Consider the following 21546-nt stretch of genomic DNA (forward strand, 5'->3'; position numbering starts at 1 on the left):
AAGTCCTTAAGACTGGAATATTCAGTATCGATATGAATAGCGTGTCGATGCAAGGCGATACCGACCCGCCGACATCAGTCTACACAACCTGCAATTGCAACCGATCGTATCACGAAATCTCACAAAGCTTCGTTGCAACGTGTTTGATGGAGCGCGTGTAGGCGGCTTTAAAATCGAGACAACCGCAGCTGATATCCGAATGTATCACGTCTATCCGATGATGTTTCTCGATGGAGATTGGCCCACGCCTTCTGAAATAAAAACTCATAGGTAGCTGCATCCTGTGTCGCACGACGATCAAGATACGACACAGCAATTTTTGTCGTTGATTATTTCTTTGAGATTGATTGAGATTTCTTATTGATATTTTGTTATTGAAGCGTCGCACGTGCAAATTGGTTTGTTATCTTGCAACGAACAAAACGAATATTCCAGGATATTTTAGTTGTCCAGGATAACGAACAGGATCGAGGCTAGGCGACCAACAGCCAACTCTTGCGGCTCACCTATTCATTCCGACGTATTCTGAGGTATTCTCGCTTTTGTTAAATTGTCTGATAACTTTGATGTGCTGTTGAGAGAATTTCAATTTGACAAGTTTATCCTACACAAGAGAATTAAGTTTAACAAGTCTATTCCAATGGCAATGGATGTACGTGCAGACGAAAGTCGTAAGATGATCAATGATGGATTAGAATGTTGAACTGGCCAGAGTAATTTTGTTTTCATTTACGTGTTCGTACGATAGTTGGAAAATTGCTAGGGAAATGATCGGAAAGGAATTGTATGTGATTTCGGTATAGGGTGTCAGAATAGTTCAAGTACGATAAGAGAATGCGGAAGAAGGATCCTTTTCTTTCTTGGTTCTTGATACCTGTGTGGAAAATGTACTAAATATTGCAGTAGTAGACGAGGATAGACTGAAACGCTGTTCACGTGAAATGGTGCAATGGTGGATATTTTTGTTTGAATATTTTGTCAACTTTTTGTACATAGCAATACTTCGACCGAAGAATTGTTTTTAATGTAGGATATGTAATATTTTCGAACTTTTGAATAAATTACAGCAAAACGATTGCTTTAAATTGCTTTGAATGTTGTTTAGAAATTGTAATATAAATTTAATAATGAAAATCACTAAAATTTATAAGCCAGTTTATGTCAACAAATTATTATTTCTTTTTAAAGACATAAACGTTTAGGATTCTATTGAAGGGATTATTTAATTTTATTTTTATTTACATGGAATGTTCGCAACGTTCAATTGACCGTGGTACATTTTTACGCAGCATAACCTTGTTATCATATGAGAATATAGAATTTCGTATCATATGGCCATAATCTCCATTTCACTTTGCCATGACACAACTCGTTGTTTGCTATACCCAACATTCTAATTAAGCCAGCCTTCGTAAAATAAGATAGCTCAAATTTCATTTGTTTCAAAAATAAATTTCACGTTGTGTCTAATTATGTAATTACTCGTTGAATTCTTCGGACGTTGTCTAAAAAAAAAAAAAAAAAAAAACACATATGTAAAATGATGCTTTTAAATAAAATTTACTCTATGCAAAATGATGCTTTGTTTCGTTATACGATTAAATATACAGGGTGGTTGGTAACGGGTGGTACAAGCGGAACGAGGATGATTCTACGCGAAAAAAGAAGTCGAAAATATAGAATAAAAATTTTTCGTTTGAGGCTTTGTTTTCGAGAAAATCGACTTTGAATTTCCGCTCGGTACGCGTGCACGTTATCACATCTCGTTATAACGGATCTCACTGTAGATCGTTGCCTCGATGGAAGAATTAAAAAAGAATTTTTATTCTGTATTTTCGACTTCTTTTTTCGCGTACAATCACCTCCTTTCCGCTTGTACCACTAGTTACCAACCACCCTGTATAACACAATGGGAAAATTCATTTTAATCTACTGCGAGAAGCTTCTTCGTATTTTCCTTATCCAGTTTCTCTTGTATCAAGTTTCGATTATTTCTCACTCATTTTCACGGAACGTTCAATGTTTATATTATATTCGTTAAAGATACGCAGTGACACCTTTTCAGATCTTAAAATTTGTTAGTAGCTTCTGACGCACACGTAAGTGTCACGATATTTATAGAACGACGAATACGATATTTTCGATCGAATGATAGTTTACAATATTAGTTGGAATTATTCAATAGTTATTTTTCAATAGTTAATAATATAATAGTTATTTAGTATTAGTCAATATTTTTTGAAACATCGCTTTTGAATCTGACCGAAGACTTTTACAACTTGTTTACCGCACACAGAAACTCATATTGAATTCTTTTTATCGTGTCACACAGTTGATATCCGAATGCATATCCGAACAAAATCGTGCAACAAATTGAACACGGTGTTCGACAGAAACGTTAAATTGACCTTTGTTTATTATCGCAGACAACGTTATTTACTGTCAAGGACCAATGTCCACGTTGTGATAGAATAGTCTGTATTGTTCCACTGGTATCGTCGCTGCTATTCACGTTCTGTCAATGTTGACGACTGCTGTGCTCATAACAGCCACTTGTTAGTTATTCCGACGAACAACGTTCGGAATATGAGAATACGAAAACGCGTATGACATAATCGATGCAATGTGCAATGATGTACGCGAGATTGTGACTCATAGCGCAGTTTTCTTTATTAGTAGACTTGATATTGCATAATTTTTCATCGTACCGTTCACTCGGAGCGCTGCTCACCTTTTTCACGCGTTTACTCAATTGCATATTTTACTCGAGTTGTACTTACGTCCCATTAATCTTCGACGATTCGTATGTAGCATGGAAAGATAATTTCTTCTACTATGATAATTTGCACTGCGTGAATTTATAAAGTTATAACATTATCTCAATCGTTGTGTTAAAAACGCAGATCTGTTTACTTCTGATAGCACGCGTTCGGTGTTTTGCAAAATACGAATTCAAGACGCAATTAATGTGTTCTTTTTTAATGTAACGTTTTCGGCGAGAAGAAGAAACAGCGACTCGCACAGTTTTAACGTTGCTGCGTTATTTCGCTAACTTTTTACCCAATTCTGTTTTTCTATAGGCGAAAAATATTGCAAATTTAACACTAGAACTGCCACACCAGTCAAATCGACTGGTCTTACAATTTTATTTTAAAATTCCTACTTCATGTTATATCTTTTTTCGCAATGATGTAATGACTTTTGCAACGATAACTAAAGGAATAATATAACGAATTTTATTTTGTTCTTTATGTATTCAAACTGAAAATAATTTTGTATCAAGGCTACATATACCAATACCAGTCAAAGTGTAAAAGGGTCCTGAAATCTGTTTATCGAACTCCAATTAACCAGTTTCCTCGTTTTGTACAACTTGCCACACGTTTTGAAAATTTTTACTGCGTATCATTCGATATGATGATATCAGTTATCAGGAAAATTCTAGACGTTAATACTAGAAATACCACAGCAGTCAAAATGATTGGTTCTACAATTTTATAAATGTGTCCATCCTCGTTTAGGGATCATTGTGCTAGATGGATTAAAAATACCAAAAATGTACTACATAACATGAAATAGCTTCTGTAAGAAAGTAATAAATTAATAAATATAAAAATATTCTATCAATACGTATTTTTTAAAGACCATTTTGACTGGTTGTCATTTTGGCTGTTTGATAGAAACAGCTTTGTGTTAACTATCGGTAGTTCTAGTGCTAAGGAGATAAAAGCGTAAAATTGTTATTTCTCGTTTCCATTTTGTGTCAAATGTTTTCTTCTTTAGATAAACTTGAATTAATTTTAATAAAAATTCAGGGATCGCAGCGAGATGAGAAAAATTTGCCATTCTACAGCCCTGCAGGGTATCTTAGACTTTTGTATTTTGTTTATTCATACGAATGACGGTTTAAGTCGAGAAATTTACAGTAATAAATTCTAAGAAAAACAAACATTTTTAATCTGAATATTTTCTGTATTTAATGTTTAACATTTGAATGCTTAAATAATTAATAACCTTTAATGTCGATACTTGGTATGATGAAACTGAACGAAGGTTTCAGCATATTCTTCCACAATTTGAATTCCAAATAAGTACGTCTTCCACAGCAGTGTCGTAAGGTCTCGATGATTCCGCCGAACCTAATATGGAGCCCATCTAGTACCTTATCAATTAGCATACGCGTTGGCGGATACACGCGGTTTTAATTGTATGCGTCTAAATTCTTTTTCATTGACGACCATAATAATCCAATTTTTATCAACGACCGCAATTGCCGCTGGTATTATACTGCGCGTTGTTTTACAGTTTATCCAATGATTTATCTAACACGATCGAACGAGACAGTTTGCGTGCAACATTTATTTTCTTTGCTTATCGCATCGCTAACAATTGCGTGATAGTAGCACGAGCAAGCGAAACTGGCCAACCTTGCAGAAGAATTTCCACGGAAATAGACGTATTCGCCAGGAGAAATGCAAATTCACTGACTCTATTATGTGTAATGAAATTCCTACATAGTCTCAGCAATATATGGAGCGAAATCATAGTATTGAAACATAAAACGTATTCTCTTGAGAGCTGATGGTCGTCATGAGCCTAAAACAACGAGATCAATTAATCGATAAAAATCGAAAAAACAGAGGAAATCGACGATTCCTGTAAATCTAAAACAACGAAGGTAATCAACATTCAGAATAAATCCACAGAATTGCGAGTTTTAAATTAGTTGGCGACGTTTTAAAGGCGTTGCTTTAAATTTTTTTTTAATTATTTAATTTGTACTTTACAATTTGCCCAGCTGAACACTTGGTAAATTTTTTTAACTTAATTGCTAAATGACATGTGGATGGCTATCCTCAGTGGGATACCAAAAAATTAATCCTTTTTTTTTATTATTTACTTTACAATTTGCCCAGCTGGACATTTGGTAAATTTTTCTAACTTAATTGCTAAATGACTTGTGGATGGCTATCCTCAGTGGGATACCAAAAAATTAATACTTTTTTTTTATTATTTACTTTACAATTTGCCCAGCTGGACATTTGGTAAATTTTTCTAACTTAATTGCTAAATGACTTGTGGATGGCTATCCTCAGTAGGATACCAAAAAATTAATACTTTTTTTTATTATTTAATTTATACTTTACAATTTGTCCAGCTGGACATTTGGTAAAATTTCCAACTTAACTTTTAAATAACACGTTGGTGGCTACCCTCAGCGGGATTCGAACTTTAAATTTGAAGCGTGTAATGGGCAATGGTATTGGAGAAAACAAATTTCTTTTTTTATTATTTAATTTGTATTTTACAATTTGTCCAGCTGAATATTCGGTAAATTTTTCCAACTTAAATAACACGTGGGTGGCTACTCCCAAAGGGATACCATCTTCGAGTTTGACTACTCTATTTCTTTAATGAGGTGAGTGGGATATTTTCTATTTAGTCTTCTTTCTACGAGAGTTTTGCTCGTTCCAGCAGCCAGCTGATTTGCATGTGTTGCCGTTCTTTGCTCATATTTTTCTACGAGAGAAAGCAAATGCAGCTTCGTATGCAGTTACGCGATACACAGAATGTTGTCGATACGCGTTCACGAATATGCCAGCCACACCTTTCTTCCTCAACGTTGTCCACTGTCCGATCGTTGTTCAACTATAGAACAAGTTCATATATTCCAAACACGCAGCTACGTCACTCCGATTTCCATTTAATTTCTTGCCATACGCCGTACACGGTCTTGTTCTCGTAACTGCAAGCCGCCGACGTTCTCTCGCGAACTTCAGCTTTCAGTCCCCTTGTCCGTTTAATAATTTACATGGTAATTGTCTCGACGAAATAAAGGAAACGCGCGTAACGAGAAAACGTAAAAGTTGCGGATAATGTAGTCGTCCTATGAATTACGTATCCGCTCCTTTAATATGCACGTTTTACGCGTCGAAAGTGTGGAAATGAAATTTTATCGTTGCATCGGAGAATCGAACGATATTTCGTTGTATCGGTGTTACTTCGAACGCGTAGGATCTAACGAGACTATTTTACTTTATCGTTGCTGGTGTGCAAAGAATTATTATCATCCTACTTTATATCTTTTTAGTATTATATTCTGAATTTTTTACTATTATATTTAATCCTGAAGCTTACATTTTAATTCTACCTGCAGTTGCATTAGTTTCATAAATTTTTTATGGTTGAAAGAGAAGGAGAGACTTTTGGAAATTTAAAAACAATTTGTGCTATACCTGGTGCTGGATTTTTACATCCTATCGACGAGTTAATTCTAGGACTAGCACACCAGTCAAATTGACTGGTTTTACAATTTTATTTTAAAATTCCCTCCTCGTTATATTTCTTTTTTCGCAATGATGTAATGACTTTCGCAACGATAACTAAGAGAATAATATAACGAATTTTATTTTGTTTTTTACGTATTCAAACTGAAAATAATTTTGTATCAAGGCTACATATACCAATACCAGTCAAAGTGTAAAAGGGTCCTGAAATCTGTTTATCGAACTCCAATTAACCAGTTTCCTCGTTTGGTACAACTTGCCACACGTTTTGAAAATTTTTATTGCGTATCATTCGATATGATGATACAATTATCAGGAAAATTCTAAATGCTAACACTAGAAATACCACAGCAGTCAAAACGACTGGTTCTACAATTTTATAAATGTGTCAACCCTCGTTTAGGGATGATGATCCCAGGTGTACTACATAACGTGGAATTGCTTCTGTAAGAAAGTAATAAATCAATAAATATAAAAATATTCTATCAATACGTATTTTTTAAGAACCACTCATTTTCACTGGTTTTGTTGGAAATAGCTTCGTGTTAACTATCGGTAGTTCCAGTGTTAAGACAGTTAAGTGGCATTTTGTTATGTAACCACTTTCGGTTTTAGCGTGTCGCGATCCAAGGAGATTATTTTATTTTATCATTGCTATCGCATATTGTGTATATACAGGGTGATTGGTAACTGGTGGTACAAGCGGAAAGGGGGTGATTCTACGCGAAAAAAGAAGTCGAAAATATAGAATAAAATTTTTTTTTTAATTTTTCCATCGAGACAACGATCTACAGTGAGATCCGTTGTAACGAGACGCGATAAAGTGCACGCGTACCGAGCCAAAATTCAAAGTCGATTTTCTCGAAAATAAAGCCTCGAACGAAAAATTTTTATTCTATATTTTCGATTTCTTTTTTCGCGTAGAATCACCCCCTTTCCGCTTGTACCACCAGTTACCAACCACCCTGTATAATTGTGCATATAGAATATTGTCACTAAATTTTCTCACAAGGGCAACAAATCAGTCAATGAGTTAGTAAATAAAATGTTATCTAATCAAACCTGACAAACTGTTGCCGTGTTAAACGCCATACAAACAACACGATACGTAACAAGACGCACTCGTTTTGTTCAGCTGACAATTGTAAATTCCTTCTTTATACAAACAGCATAAAATATTACAGGCTTCCTTGTATACGCTGTAATATATTATGTAATAGTTAGAGACATCGGATCAGTAGTAGTGTAGGTTCGACTTGTAGATTCCACTATCACATACTTTTCAGAATTACGATATCGATCGGTGTATCTTTGGTCGAAAAATCAGATCGTACTATCTTCAAATTAATCTTAAAATCCTAAAGATTTAGTGTTGCGTTTGTTTCGACATAAAAATGCCCGGCAATGTCAAGTAATCTTATCTGAAGGAACATCTAAATAGCAGGTAATTGCGATATAACGTCTCGGCTCTCGACGCTACACATTTTTTAACGCAATACCGAGCATTCCTATGAAAAGTAATTTATATCTGTGTTTTTCCTGGTATCAAACGGCGTTATAAATTCGTGCGGGTGCGTTATCAACAATGCGATTTTGAAAATCTCGAGCAGATTTCGTTCGCGAGAAACACACCTAACAATGATGTATTTTACGCGGCTATTATTCGCGCAATTTCCCCAATCGAAATGTTCGTTTTAGCAGCGCGGGAAGGAAATCGTAAGATCCTATAGACAGAGGAAAAAGGAAATAGCTTGTCTTCTGTTCAACTCGCGGCTCGAGTTTACGTTGCTTACGGCTGCTGTTTAACGTTCGAGCACAGATGTTTCGATAGGATCGATTAAACGAGCCTGGAATATATAATTATTGAACGTCGTACAAGATCCAATCTTTTCCAATACTCTCTGTTCGATCTGGCCTTAAAGTATAATTCAACACGACCGAGCGTTATTTACAAGGATAGCGAGCAAGAAACAGCGTCATGATTTTCATTGTTGAAATCACATTCCTAGAAGTCGGTCGAGCTATTCATTCAGAAGAACGAAGAATATGACGTAACGTAGGAATAAACGTAGGAAGCAAATACTCGTTCCATGTTCGTGATACGTACGTCGAAATTTGACCAATCTCTGCACGAAATTGGGAATGTGATAAAACACGCTGCAAATAATTTTCAGTATCTTAATATGTACTTACTTTCGATATATTTAATAAATTACATCAGGTATATTAAATATACCAAGCAACTCGTTTAATATTGTTAAAAGAATATTCAATAATTAAATCGAAGTAGGTTTTATCGTTGAGGATTAATTGTTTCCGGAGTCGTTGTGGATGGATCAGGTATATTAAATATACCAAGCAACTCGTTTAATATTGTTAGAAGAATATCTAATAATTAAATCGAAGTAGGTTTTATCGTTGAGGATTAATTGTTTCCGGAGTCGTTGTGGACGAATCTCAATAAAGTAAAGATTTATTTTATTTATTAGAGTAAGTAACGATTATTTATCCATTTATTTTATTATTATTTATATTATCTATTTTTTTTATTTATTGCTTTATTAATGCTGAGAGACAATCGCTTGGAGAAGGAGTTTCAAGGTTTCGAGAAAGTTAGAGGTGCGATGGTAAATCGCGTTGGGCTTTGGTTTTAAGAAACGCGTTTATTGCACGGTGAATTGAAAAACTTTATAGTTTAGAATTTACCACAACGCAATACGCAGGTGCGATACAACGAAATAAACGCGACACAACATAACAAACACAGTGCGAAAGAACGCGTTTTTTTAGAACGACTGTAAAATACGTCTTCTTCTGGCGATGTTAGAGTTGCGACTGACTATCAGGTGGTTTCTTCGACTCGAAACAATCCTGGCAGTCTCCTACACTGTCAACTGATATTGGCAATTTTCTGCAAAGCCTTCTGCACACGTACAAACACATACGCACTCATGGAAAACATGTGAATTCTGTTTGTTCTATCGTATCAATGTCTGTATCAATGTTGGTAAAGTTGGTTTAGAAAATTGTTAGCATATTTGGAGGATACGATCCTTTAAATAATTAAATAACACAGAGTAGTTAAGTAACGCAGAATAATTTGTTCTTGAGAATATTTGTTTTTTAAATATCCTCGCGAAATGCTGGGAAATTTAATTCCGACGAACAAAATGCTAATTGTAAGTCATACGACACTGCTGTCTCGCCCAACTCGGCAACTCAGATTGCAAGATGATAATAAGCAGAAATATGATCACGTTGAAAGCACGTTTATTGCTTAATTGTTGAGTTACCGTCTTTCAGATGCAACTTATAGATGTAACTTTCAGATGCAAATTATATTTATTTTGAAACTCGTATTTCTTAATAAAAGAAAGGAAAGAAAAAAAGAGAAACGCCAACCATAGGGAAACCACGCGTTGAAGCATTTGATTTGTGAAAATGTCTCCAAAATTGACGATATTTCCATGGAAACAATTTGATTCTTTTTTTTTTTTTTTTACAAAATGTGTACGATAAGTAGACTTGGAAATTTTGTTATCTTTTTGCGAACATGATCAACGAAATAACAGAACATAGGCAAAGAGACTTGTTTCCAGCTTCCTAAATGTTCCAACTGATGCTTCGCTTGGATATGTACATCCTTACACGTTTGTACGCGCGTTGTACACTATATTTTTGCACATTACGTTCACGTAAAACACGTAACACGTAAAAATCTGCGGTCTAGCAATAAGCATTGTATGAGTATTATAAACAATAAATCAATATACAATGTATATATATTGTATATTGATTTATATTGTATTTTTTATTGTATTTACTGTATTCATATTGTATTTCTATTGATGTATATTGATATATATATATATTGTATATTAATTTATTGATTATAATACATACAATGTTTACCGCTAGACTGCGGATTTTTACGTGTTTGTAGGCGACTTAAACGGACATAATGTGCAAAAATATAGCGTGCAATGAGCGTGCAAACGTATAGAAAATCTTCATATTGTATTTTTTATTGCATTTATATTGATGTATATTGATATATATATATTGTATATTGACATATTGTTTACAATACTCATACAATGTTTATCGCTAGACTGCGGATTTTTACGTGTTTGTAGGCGATTTAAACGGACATAATGTGCGAAAATATAGCGTGTAATGTGCGTACAAACGTGTAGAAAATCTTCATATTGTATTTTTTTATTGCATTTATATTGATGTATATTGATATATATATATTGTATATTAATTTATTGATTATAATACATACAATATTTACCGCTAGACTGCGGATTTTTACGTGTTTGTAGGCGATTTAAATGGACATTATGTGCAAAAATATAGCGTGCAATAAGCGTGCAAACGTGTAAAAATGTACATATCCAAGCGAAGCACCAGTTGTAATATTTAGGAAGCTAGAAACAAGTCTGTCCATCTTCATATTGTGTTTTTTTATTGTACTTATTGTATTTATGTTGATGTATATTCACATATATATATATATATATATATAGTATATTGATTTATTGTTTATAATACATACAACGCTTATCGCTAGACTGATGTATGTATATTGTACATTGATTTATTGTTTACAATACATACAATGCTTATCGCTAGACTGATGTATGTATATTGTATATTGGTTTATTGTTTACAATACATACAATGCTTTTCGCTAGACTGATGTATATATATTGTATATTGGTTTATTGTTTACAATACATACAATGCTTTTCGCTAGACTGATATATATATATATATATATATATATATAGAATATATATATATAGAATATACAAAGGCTCACGAAAGTATTGCAACGTTCACACACATCTTTATGAATATAATATTACGTGTGCTACGCGAAGCATTCTGAAACTTCACATTAGCATCGTTATGAGATTCGGCCATCCTGCTTATATCGGTAAAGTTCGAAATTAATCTGAAAGCCAGTGTAGAGATTACAAAATATAAATATCTAACGCAAGTAATATACTCAGGGAGATTACAAAGGTATTTAAATAGCCAACTATCCACATTACGTTAATAAGCCTCAACATTCGATGGAATCATCTTCGACGTTTATTATACGCTTAAGACGGCTATTCATGACGTATACTAATCTTTTACTAAATAAACGTTCGCAATAAGTGTCTTCTATAATTAACAGACGTCTTCCGTAATTTCTATCATCATTAAAGTATTTGTACATCCTTATAAAACAGGATAACTTTGATGAAATTGGACCAAATGACTTTAGGTTTCTTGAGAAGCTGGAAGGATTGGTTCACTGGATGACGTGTGAAAGAAATTTAGAGAAAATTGAGATCGGTAGGAATGGCGATGAAAGTAATGGAGGTCACCGTGTGTAACTTTTTTTATCTCGTAGCGAAAAGGTAGAAAGTTCGTTTTTTAGATTTATGTCGGTTATATACATCGAAAGATGTAGGGATTTTTAAATTTGCGAAAAACTGCAATTTTTGCCATTTTTAATCGTTCGTAGCTCGTAGCAACGTTAATATATTTTTATACAATTTTCAGAATGTATACAACCGATATAAAGATGCAAAATGTGTTGTTTAAATTTTCGTGACAAGCCCAGAGAAAAAAATTGTACAAGACGATTTTTACTATCTTCATCTCTGTTCCTATCAATTTTAATTTTCTCCAAAAAAGCTCAAGTCTTTCGGTTCAGTCCTAACAAAATTATTCTTCATTGAAAGCTGTATGAACACTTTTGTGACCGATTGTGTACATATTTTTAGATCGATTTCGATCATCGATATAATCATGATGATTCTAAATGTTTTATATAACGCGTATAACATATGCATAAGAGTTTTATACGGTTTCGTGAGTCGATGCACACGAATGTATCAATGGATTAAGAAATATACGGTTTTATTTAAAAGACTTTCACGTTGAAGCCATTCAGATTTTCCTCCGAGTATTTCCATATTATCGATGATCTACCAGACATTCGATTTAAATGGAGAAAATTTGACGCATTTAAAAGGTAGAATAGTCGAACATTAGGTTCGTACGTCTAACGATTTTTTCATCTCGATTTCTATGAATTGTTTAGATTAACTAGTAGTTATGCGAATTTAATACATGTAAATATAATCTTTAGAAATATAATCGTTAAAAAATGACAATATAATCTACCAGTACGAACGTGATTTTTTATTTCAATTTCTCTTAGCGTTTATCATTATTATAATATATTACTATAAAGCATTTTATTATTATGAAGCATTTATTATTATATATGTATTTAGCTTTAAAAGTTAAATATGCAATAAAAGAAATGGTGTTTGTGAATGTTAAACGCTACGACGCAATTTTGTCACTTAAGGAAGTGTCCTGAATTAGAGTGTTCCAAAACAGCGTCTTTCTGTGATTTTTTTTAGAAGGGAAAGAAAGAAATGAAGTTATTGAATTTTGAGGTATGATTCTATATATATTTAACGAATACAAAGAAATTTTTTTTAAAGTAAAAAGAAAATTATAATAGATTTCTAAGCCTATTTCATGGGCTGCAGTTTTCAAGATCGGCGTGAAAGATCCAACTCATCCAAAGATCCGAGCCCAAAAATCAAAAAAGGATTAAATTATTATATATTTTTCTTCTCGATGAACTAAAAAAAAGGCAGAAAATAGTGTGAAATTAAAAATTTTGACGGGTTTAATGAAAAAATGTGTTTTATAAAATAAAAATAAACTTTAAGATGCTATAACAATTGTTTAAATAAACTTTTTGACGAACTTTTTTAGATCATCGAGAAGAAAAATATATAATAATTCAATCCTTTTTTGGTTTTTTGTTTTGGTCAAGAATTACGAGTTGGATCTTTCACGCCGATTGAAAACTACAGCCCATGAAATAGGCCTGGAAATCTATTATAATTCCTTTTTTTACTTAAAAAGAATTTGTTTGTATTCGTTAAATATATATAAAACCATACCTCAAAATTCAATAATTTCATTTCTTTCTTTCCCTTCTAAAAAAATCACAAAAAGACGCTGTTCTAGAACATTCTAATTCAGGACACTCCCTTAAGGGACGATTCTCGTGTAACGACAATAAAAGCAAACGATTTTTATGAACTTTTTTGTAGACTAACTACTAATTATATGAGTCTGGTCCTTCTTGGGACCTAAATATAATCTCGAAGTGCAAATGTAATTTTTTTTTTATTTCAATTTCTCTTATCGTTTATTAATATCGTCCGTTGACCTTTAAAAGATAAATATGCGATGAAAGAATTGGTGTCCGTAAATGTCAAACATTGTGACGTAGTTTTGTCATTTAAGGGAGGATTCTCGTGTAACGACAATAAAAGCAAACTATTTTTACGAACAATTTCTAAACCATTAATTGTATGGGAATAGGTCTTTTGTAGATGTAAATGGATAGTTTTAAAGTACAAATTTAATTCTTTTATTTCAATTCCTCTTCCTAAACTGCTACGTTTACAAAATTGTTAAACTGACCGTTAACTGCACGATAACTGGAAAACTAATCGGTTGATCAATTTAGAACAAAGTTCGTTCCCTTACAACAATACAAATTTCTCCAGGAATTGAACCTGAAATTCTTATTCAACTATTTACTTGTAATATCTTTTGAAGCGATACAAACTCAGTTTATCCGCCGAGAGAAGCAAACTTTTCCTCCAAACGCTACAACTTTCCAGTTGTTCGTTGTTTCTGTTTGAAAAATCAAACCCGGCGTAAACTATGCAATTTCAAGAAAATCCTCAACTTTTGCATTCTGATGACTGTGACAGCTGCAATGCCGCACGCCAACGATGATTATGTCACGTAAAATAAAAAGAAATTTAAGAAAAAAAAGAAACTTTATTTTTCTTCTGGTTTACAATACACTTCCGAGCTCCATGCGTGACTGTTCAAGACTGTCTTGAATGATTTTAGGGGGAGTATTTCAATTCTTTTATTCGTGGGAGTGGGAAAAGGAAATCATATATTTCTGAAAACGATTAGAGTGCCCAGATGTTATCCCGATGATCACTCATGCTAAGGCGCTTGGAATTTCGCTATCTTATCGCTTTGTTTAGCCGAATTTCATCTGTGACAGTGGCCTGGTCTCTGATGTGAATTGACGTTACAATTACCTCGTCGAAGATGATCGCAAGACTCGCATGATACAGAATAAACAATAAGAAAAACTGAAATAAAAGAATTACATTTCTACTTGAAGATTATCTATTTTCATACGAAGAAGGTCTAGTCCCATGTAGTTGATAGTCCAGAAAAAGTGCATAAAAGTCACTTGCTGTCGTTGTTGGTCGATGGTCCATTAACACACGAGCGCAGCAGTCGAAGCAGTTCAGGCATCTCTCGAATTCTGCGGCCAGGACTGGGGCTAAAGAGAATGCGGAAGTCTGGCTGGATCTACCCGAATATTTATCATACCCGCGTTCAATGGTACTTGGCGCAGAGTAAATAAGAGAAGTTACAGGTTTTGCAGCATATAAACGCCTTTACCGTACGCCGCTGACCCATTAATCGTCGAAGTTTGCGATGAGTTACACATAACGTGCGTGTATTTTCTTCCAGAGTCCATTCAGCCTCTCGTCGAATATCATCGCAATTTTTGGGAAATTTTTCAAGGACGTTTTATAGTAATATAATTTATATTTGAAAATTATATTTTATTAACGTTTTACAATTTTAGATGTCGGAGAAACTGCGCTGGCAGATATTCAGATATTCGAACGAGAGGAGCTTACGAAGCTTGCAAATTTACAAATTTTGCGTGTTAATTCTCTGTTAAATGTTCGCTGTCAGATTAAGGATCTGATATTTGAGCATTTATGTAGCATTGCTTATGTTTATTTTTATGAAAATGATTCGGGTTTGTAAAATATTTCAATAAGCAACGTGCAAATTCTTGTTAAATCCTACAGTTTCTTCTTGTTTCTTATATATATTTTTATTATTATTATTACATATATATGTTATTATATATTATTATATGTATCTTTGTCATATATATAGTATCGTAAATTATGATTAGTTTATTAATGATAAATGGATTAAACGGATGTTAATTAAACAGAAAACAATAGTTATTTAACATGAACTAATTGCAACAACGTATAATAATTAAAACAACTAGATAATTAATTAACAACTGTCGTCAACACAGATTCAACTGTCTCTCAACAACTCTAACAACACTATCTCGACAACGCAGTCCTCACTCTCCGACTTCTCAACTCATACTGCTGTTAATTCGTTTATTGTCCGCTAGCAGCAACCTCTTGTCTTTTGTTTTAGCCTCAGTAACCGCTTGTTTATAATTTACACCTCAGCAACCGCTTGTTTACAATCGGCACGACAACTGCCAGGCCCCTCGTCCACGATACTACATATACATGTCGGGTTAGCGTTAGGTTTATGGGCGTGTAACGAATCTTCATTCGGACTGGCCATCGTTGTTGTACAATAGAGATTATATTTACTGGTATAAATATTGATTTTTACAAAGTTTGATAATTAACCGTGGTGATTAAACACTCGAGATGTTAGTGATAATGTTCTTAGGTTCAATAACGAATCCACGGTCAACGGGGTAACCCTTAGAGTGCTGAATACTCGCAGCCTATACTTTTTCGCTAAATTGAAGTCTGTTGATTGACTATTCGAAGCGCAAATCGTAATAAGTTATAGTAATTCTTTTGTACGAAATTAAATGATTCAAGAGTGTTATTTTTTAGTATTAATTATTTATTATAAACATTGAAATTTAAATTAAAATAGAATTTGGGTAATAAACTAGAAAACGATAAACTAGAAAACTAAATTTAGTAAATATAACACGAGTTAATAATTCAGTTGTGTGTGAAAAATTTCAAAACAATTATCCATACATAATCCGACATCGCATTTTCTGCATTCGTATCGCGTGTCGCTCCTTCTCTTATTTTTCACACAAACGACACACTTTCTTCTTGATAATTGTGTTGTGCCGGCACGATTAGGGCATTTTGATGGAAAATGCCTATCGATTAAACGAAATGGTAAATCCTCAGACTTTCTCTTTCCTCCTCCTACCATGCTTCTACGTTGGAAATATTTTCGTAAAATGTCTCTTATCAACGCTAAATGAAATTCACTAAATTTTTGTTTCGAAGCAGTAGATTTTTGATATAAAATATATGCATTATATATAAGGATTGCATTTATATTTATCTCACACAAACGTAATAGTATTACTTCTGCGTAGGTGTTCGGAAAAATTGACAAACGCATATATGCGTCCTTAGTCCATGCCGGACACTTACAGAAAACGCATATATGTGTTCTTAGTCCACACCGATAGCTTTCGCCAGACGCATATATGCGTCCATAGCACTCTAAGGGTTAAACGTAGAATATATTTTGAAACACAAAGTAACGTTTGCTGTGACGCTCGGTATAATACTGCACGTAAAGACGATGTGCAAACTCTCCAAGGTGATCGCAAGAATAAAAGACTGATGGAAATTTTCCTCTCCTTATGATCGCGTTTGTTCGTTGCATATTGGCCGGGGATACCAACAAAATTGCAGCCGCCGTTGCTAGGCAGACCCTCGTAGAGCTGACATTGCTCCTGCCCGGGGTTTGATTGTTAATACAACGTGTGTCCCACAATATTGGCACTTCTCTGTTAGATAAGAACGTTCATCCCGTGACCGTGGCTACGTTCAGCGACCAGTTGTGTCACTTCGAGCCCAAGCCTATTGTTATAATTCTCGGACACACATAATCGGATTAAATCATAAACAACTACTTCTAAGTTTTATTATTCAAGTATCGCTATAATGAAAGGTCTGGACTAAAGTATTGGGGGTCCTCTCAAAAATTCCAAAAGAAAGGCTCCGATGTCCTTTCATCTACAAATTGTATCAAAAGAATTCAATGTGCAGAGACGCAGAGGGAAAGTGTACAATATATTCAAAGTAAAATATTCGTTGTCGCTATTTAGAGAGCGAAACGAATGTTCATTGGAGTTGCGCTCCTTCGGTCGAGTTTATAACAATATTAATTTGCATGGACACCCGCGGTCTACTTTTATTGCAAATCGACCAAACTGTCCACGTATATTCACGAGCGCCAGTGTATAGTCTCCTGTACGCATACTTACACACTATAGAAAGGCCGGTCACCGGTTGTCGGTCAGCTGTTTCGGTATGTTATGTAGCTGCAGCCTAACTCTCTAGAGGCGGCCGGTTGGTCGAAAGAAAAGATGGACAAAACGTCTTGGGATGGTTCCGTTAGCTCGACCAGCCGAGTCGAGATGCCTGCGCAAGGTGAGAAAGGAAGCAGACCGAGCGGATATCGTTCATTCCTTGCGTTTGCCAAATATTTTTCCCACCTTCTGTCATTCGCTGCGATCGTCTCGTTTAACGCAATCCGGCGTTGTTCGATTTTATCCGATACCTTGTTCGGGAAAAACGCATCGCGCAACTTCAGCCAGTCGACTCTCCACTGTCTCTTCACCAAAGATTCTTTTTCTTCTGTGCGTTCGTTCAAACATCGATCGTCGATGAAGCACATTAACCAACGCGTCGTTTTTGACAATACGTTTCATCGGAGAAAGTTTTTATTCGAACGTCGATCTGCACATCTTATGCTTTTTACGTGGAATCAGTTTTAAAGTCGAGTATACTGTCAATTAATTCTATGTTTGCCAGGATTTATTGGAGAAAGCTTTTAGGCGAACGTCGATCATGCGTGAAACTGCGAAAAATATGGAAGAAGAATATATCGAGTCATATTTTATGGCTTTCCTGTACGATCAATCATTTCAAAGTCGAGTACATTGTCGATCAATTCTATGCTCGCCACAATTATTCTCCTGTTTGGTTTTGAAACAAATGCATATCCTTATAACTTTCTTCCTAATTTTAAAAATATTGACAATATATTAACAGTAGAACAACCGATAGTTAACACGAAGCTATTTCCACCAAAACCAGTGAAAATGAGTGGTTCTTAAAAAATACGTATTGATAGAATATTTTTATATTTATTGATTTATTACTTTTTTACAGAAGCAATTCCGTGTTATGTAGTACATTTTTGGTATTTTTAATCCATCTAGCACAATGATCCCTAAACGAGGATGGACACATTTATAAAATTGTACAACCAGTCATTTTGACTGCTGTGGCATTTCTAGTGTTAGCATTTAGAATTTTCCTGATAATTGATATCATCATATCGAATGATACGCAATAAAAATTTTCAAAACGCGTGGCAAGTTGTACGAAACGAGAAAACTGGTTAATTGCGGTTCGATAAACAAATTGCAGGATCCTTTTACACTTTGACAAGTATCAGTCATTTTGACTGCTATTGGTATAAGTAGCCTTGATACAAAATTATTTTCAGTTATCGTTGCGAAAGTCATTACATCATTGCGGAAAAAAATATAACACGAAGTAGGAATTTTAAAATAAAATTGTAAAACCAGTCAATTTGGCTGGTGTGGTGTTTCTAATGTTAAAAACACAAGAAATATTGTTTTTCAATAACATCGATAATAAAGTATCTTTTCCTTACAATTAACGATGGGTTTTATCTTTCTATTCGAACGTCGGTCGTTTGTGATGCATGTTTTTTTTTATTATTTAATTTGTACTTTACAATTTATTCAGCTGGACATTTGGTACATTTTGTTAACTTAATTGTTAAATAACACGTGGATGGCTACCCTCAACGGGATACCATCTTCGAGTTTGACTATTTTATTTCTTTAGTGAAGTCAATGGGGCGATGCATGTGAAAAATGTAGAAGAAGAATACTTGGGACAGAATATTAAGAGTCATATTATATGCTTCTTAGTAGAATGTCTACGTAATAGTCGTATTATATGCTTCTTAGTAGAATGTCTACGTAATAGTCGTATTATATGCTTCTTAGTAGAATGTCTACGTAGTAGTATATATATGAGTGTAATCTGTACATTCTCAATTAATCCTCTCTATGTTTGCCACAATTGTTCTCCTCTTTTTTGAAGCTAAACATAGGTCCTTTTAATTTTCTCCTCAATTTTAAGAACATTGACATAATATTGACATATCAAATGTAAACAGGAACTATTGCCTCTTAATAATATCGATAATAAAACATTTCTCCTCAATGTTTTGTCTTTGGTTTTTCACAAAACTTCGTCAACTTAGCTATTTTTAAATACATTTCTAAAAACAATGTTTAAAAACAAAGTAATCAAATAACAAAAGCAGTGGAAGGATATCACATCTCGCCAAGACACAGTGTTTCAATACTCACGAGAAGTCGCCGATTTATATTTCATAACAGTTTTTCTTCCAACAAATTCTCGTGTTAATCGGATCGTGTTAATCGCTATCTTGCAGCACAAGTACATAATTAATAATAGTTTTTATGTTCTCTTCAGTCGAAGGTCGATCGTTCGCGGAGCATGTTAACCAATATTCCAAGAAATGAATAATAATGTTTAATCATGGTTAATATCTCGGTGAATCGATATATTTAATGATGGCTTGGTCTTAAGGTTTTATAACGGTGGAGAGGTGCTATTGTGCGAGAATTTGCCGACTTTGGCTTATCGATTTGCTCACCGACGATACACACAGTTAACGGGAAATTAAACCGACGTGACTTTACTTTAGAAGCAAGAGAGAGATGTTTGATTTTTTAATTGATACGTTTTACACGAGAGATGTTCGTTCCGCGATAAGACAAGCCGATGCTGTTACACGTTTTCGCCATCTTATCTCGAGCCAAACGAATGTCATCTATTTAACAACGCGATCTCCGTATTTTCTTGTTCTTATCAGGCTCCTGTCCATTTCTATGAAAGTAGGCGTGTCTGTTCGTTTACGCATAAATTTACCGCACCGATAAATTCATAGTAAACGACCGTTTTCTTTTCTTCCCTGCAATTTAATTAATGTAATAAAAAATATACTACGGCACAATAAATAAATAATACGGCACTTTCGTGAAATGAAAGCTATTATAATATTTATAGCTACAATGTGATTATAATATAATATAATTAGAGAGAAATATACAGTTAATCTTCGTACGCCTCGTAAAAATGTCATTTTTATTTAAATAAATCATATACGTGTAATATCGTACTATATATATCTGTATAATTTTTAATGATAATATATTTTTGTAACAGGTACTGCGTTAGATGAAAAAATACGCTAACAAAATAGAAAATTAAATTTAAAAAAACAAATATTTGATTTTATAGTAAATCAGGTATCAATAGCACAGCAGAATAGTCATTGGACATTGAACGTTCCAAACTAAGCTGGATCGTGTCACTTACGACCCACAGTCATTGCACGTCGATCGTTCTCCTTTCGACATTCTTCTCTTCTCAACCCACCTATTACGTCTCTTGTTTTTCTCAATTTCATTCGCATCGATGCATGTTCTTCTTCAAAATTATCAGCCTAATACTTGCAGAATTCCACGTGATATTCAATGTTATTATCAGACTGTGGATACTTGTGCGTTTATGCAAAGCAGATGAAAAATGCGTAGAGTGTATCCAATGTGCAAAAATATATGAAATATCGTGTATGTGTTTCTGTTTGTGGGAAAGCTTATGCCTGTTTTTCTGGTTTAACTATATATCTTGTGTATATATATGGTATATATCTTGCAGAGTAAATAAGCAGAAATAAAGAATTCATTTGTCTATAAAATATCCAAAAAGCAGAGCTCGTAGAAAAGGAACAACGAGGCATCAATAAATAAATAAATAGTCAACTTTATATATGAATATATAATATGTATATATGATATGTATATATACAGGGTGGTTGGTAACTGGTTGTACAAGCGAAAAGGGGGTGATACGCGAGAAAAGAAGTCGAAAATATAGAATAAAAATTTTTCGTTTGAGGCTTTGTTTTCGAGAAAATCGACTTTGAATTTTCGTTCGGTAAAATTCAAAAAATTAAAAAAAAAATTTTTTTGTCGCCGGAACCCGGCTCCGCGTTTTGGGAGCCCCGCGGTCTACGAAAATTACCCAATTATAAAACACTGATTTTGATTAACGTTTAACAGAATGATGATGCCATTAACAGATGCAAGACATTTTTCTAGTAGCGATGATTCAGTTTAAAGGAGTGAGAAAAATCATGAAAGTTCAGTGTAACTCCGTAAAGTCCTCGTATCCTGGAAACTACTTTAGGTAAAAAAAAATCCAGGCGCTTT

The 21546-nt window shown here is 34.0% G+C and overlaps 1 protein-coding gene and 1 long non-coding RNA gene across 7 annotated transcripts in view; one reads left to right on the forward strand and one right to left on the reverse strand.

Moving 5' to 3' along the window:
- Nucleotides 1-21546, reverse strand: part of LOC126866599 (uncharacterized) — a 156404-nt gene that overhangs the window by 56257 nt on the left and 78601 nt on the right. Inside the window, exon 6 of one of the 3 annotated variants that reach the window (XR_007689942.1) lies at nt 6769-7252. The exons of the other annotated variants lie outside the window; for them this stretch is intronic. This is a non-coding gene — a long non-coding RNA (uncharacterized LOC126866599). Of the gene's footprint in view, nt 1-6768; nt 7253-21546 lie in introns of those variants that run through there. 3 annotated transcript variants of the gene reach the window in all.
- Nucleotides 1-21546, forward strand: part of LOC126866590 (amphiphysin) — a 146799-nt gene that overhangs the window by 51272 nt on the left and 73981 nt on the right. The gene's annotated exons all lie outside the window — the stretch shown is intronic.

The sequence above is a fragment of the Bombus huntii genome, chromosome 6, assembly GCF_024542735.1.
Source record: "Bombus huntii isolate Logan2020A chromosome 6, iyBomHunt1.1, whole genome shotgun sequence".
Lineage (NCBI taxonomy): Eukaryota > Metazoa > Arthropoda > Insecta > Hymenoptera > Apidae > Bombus > Bombus huntii.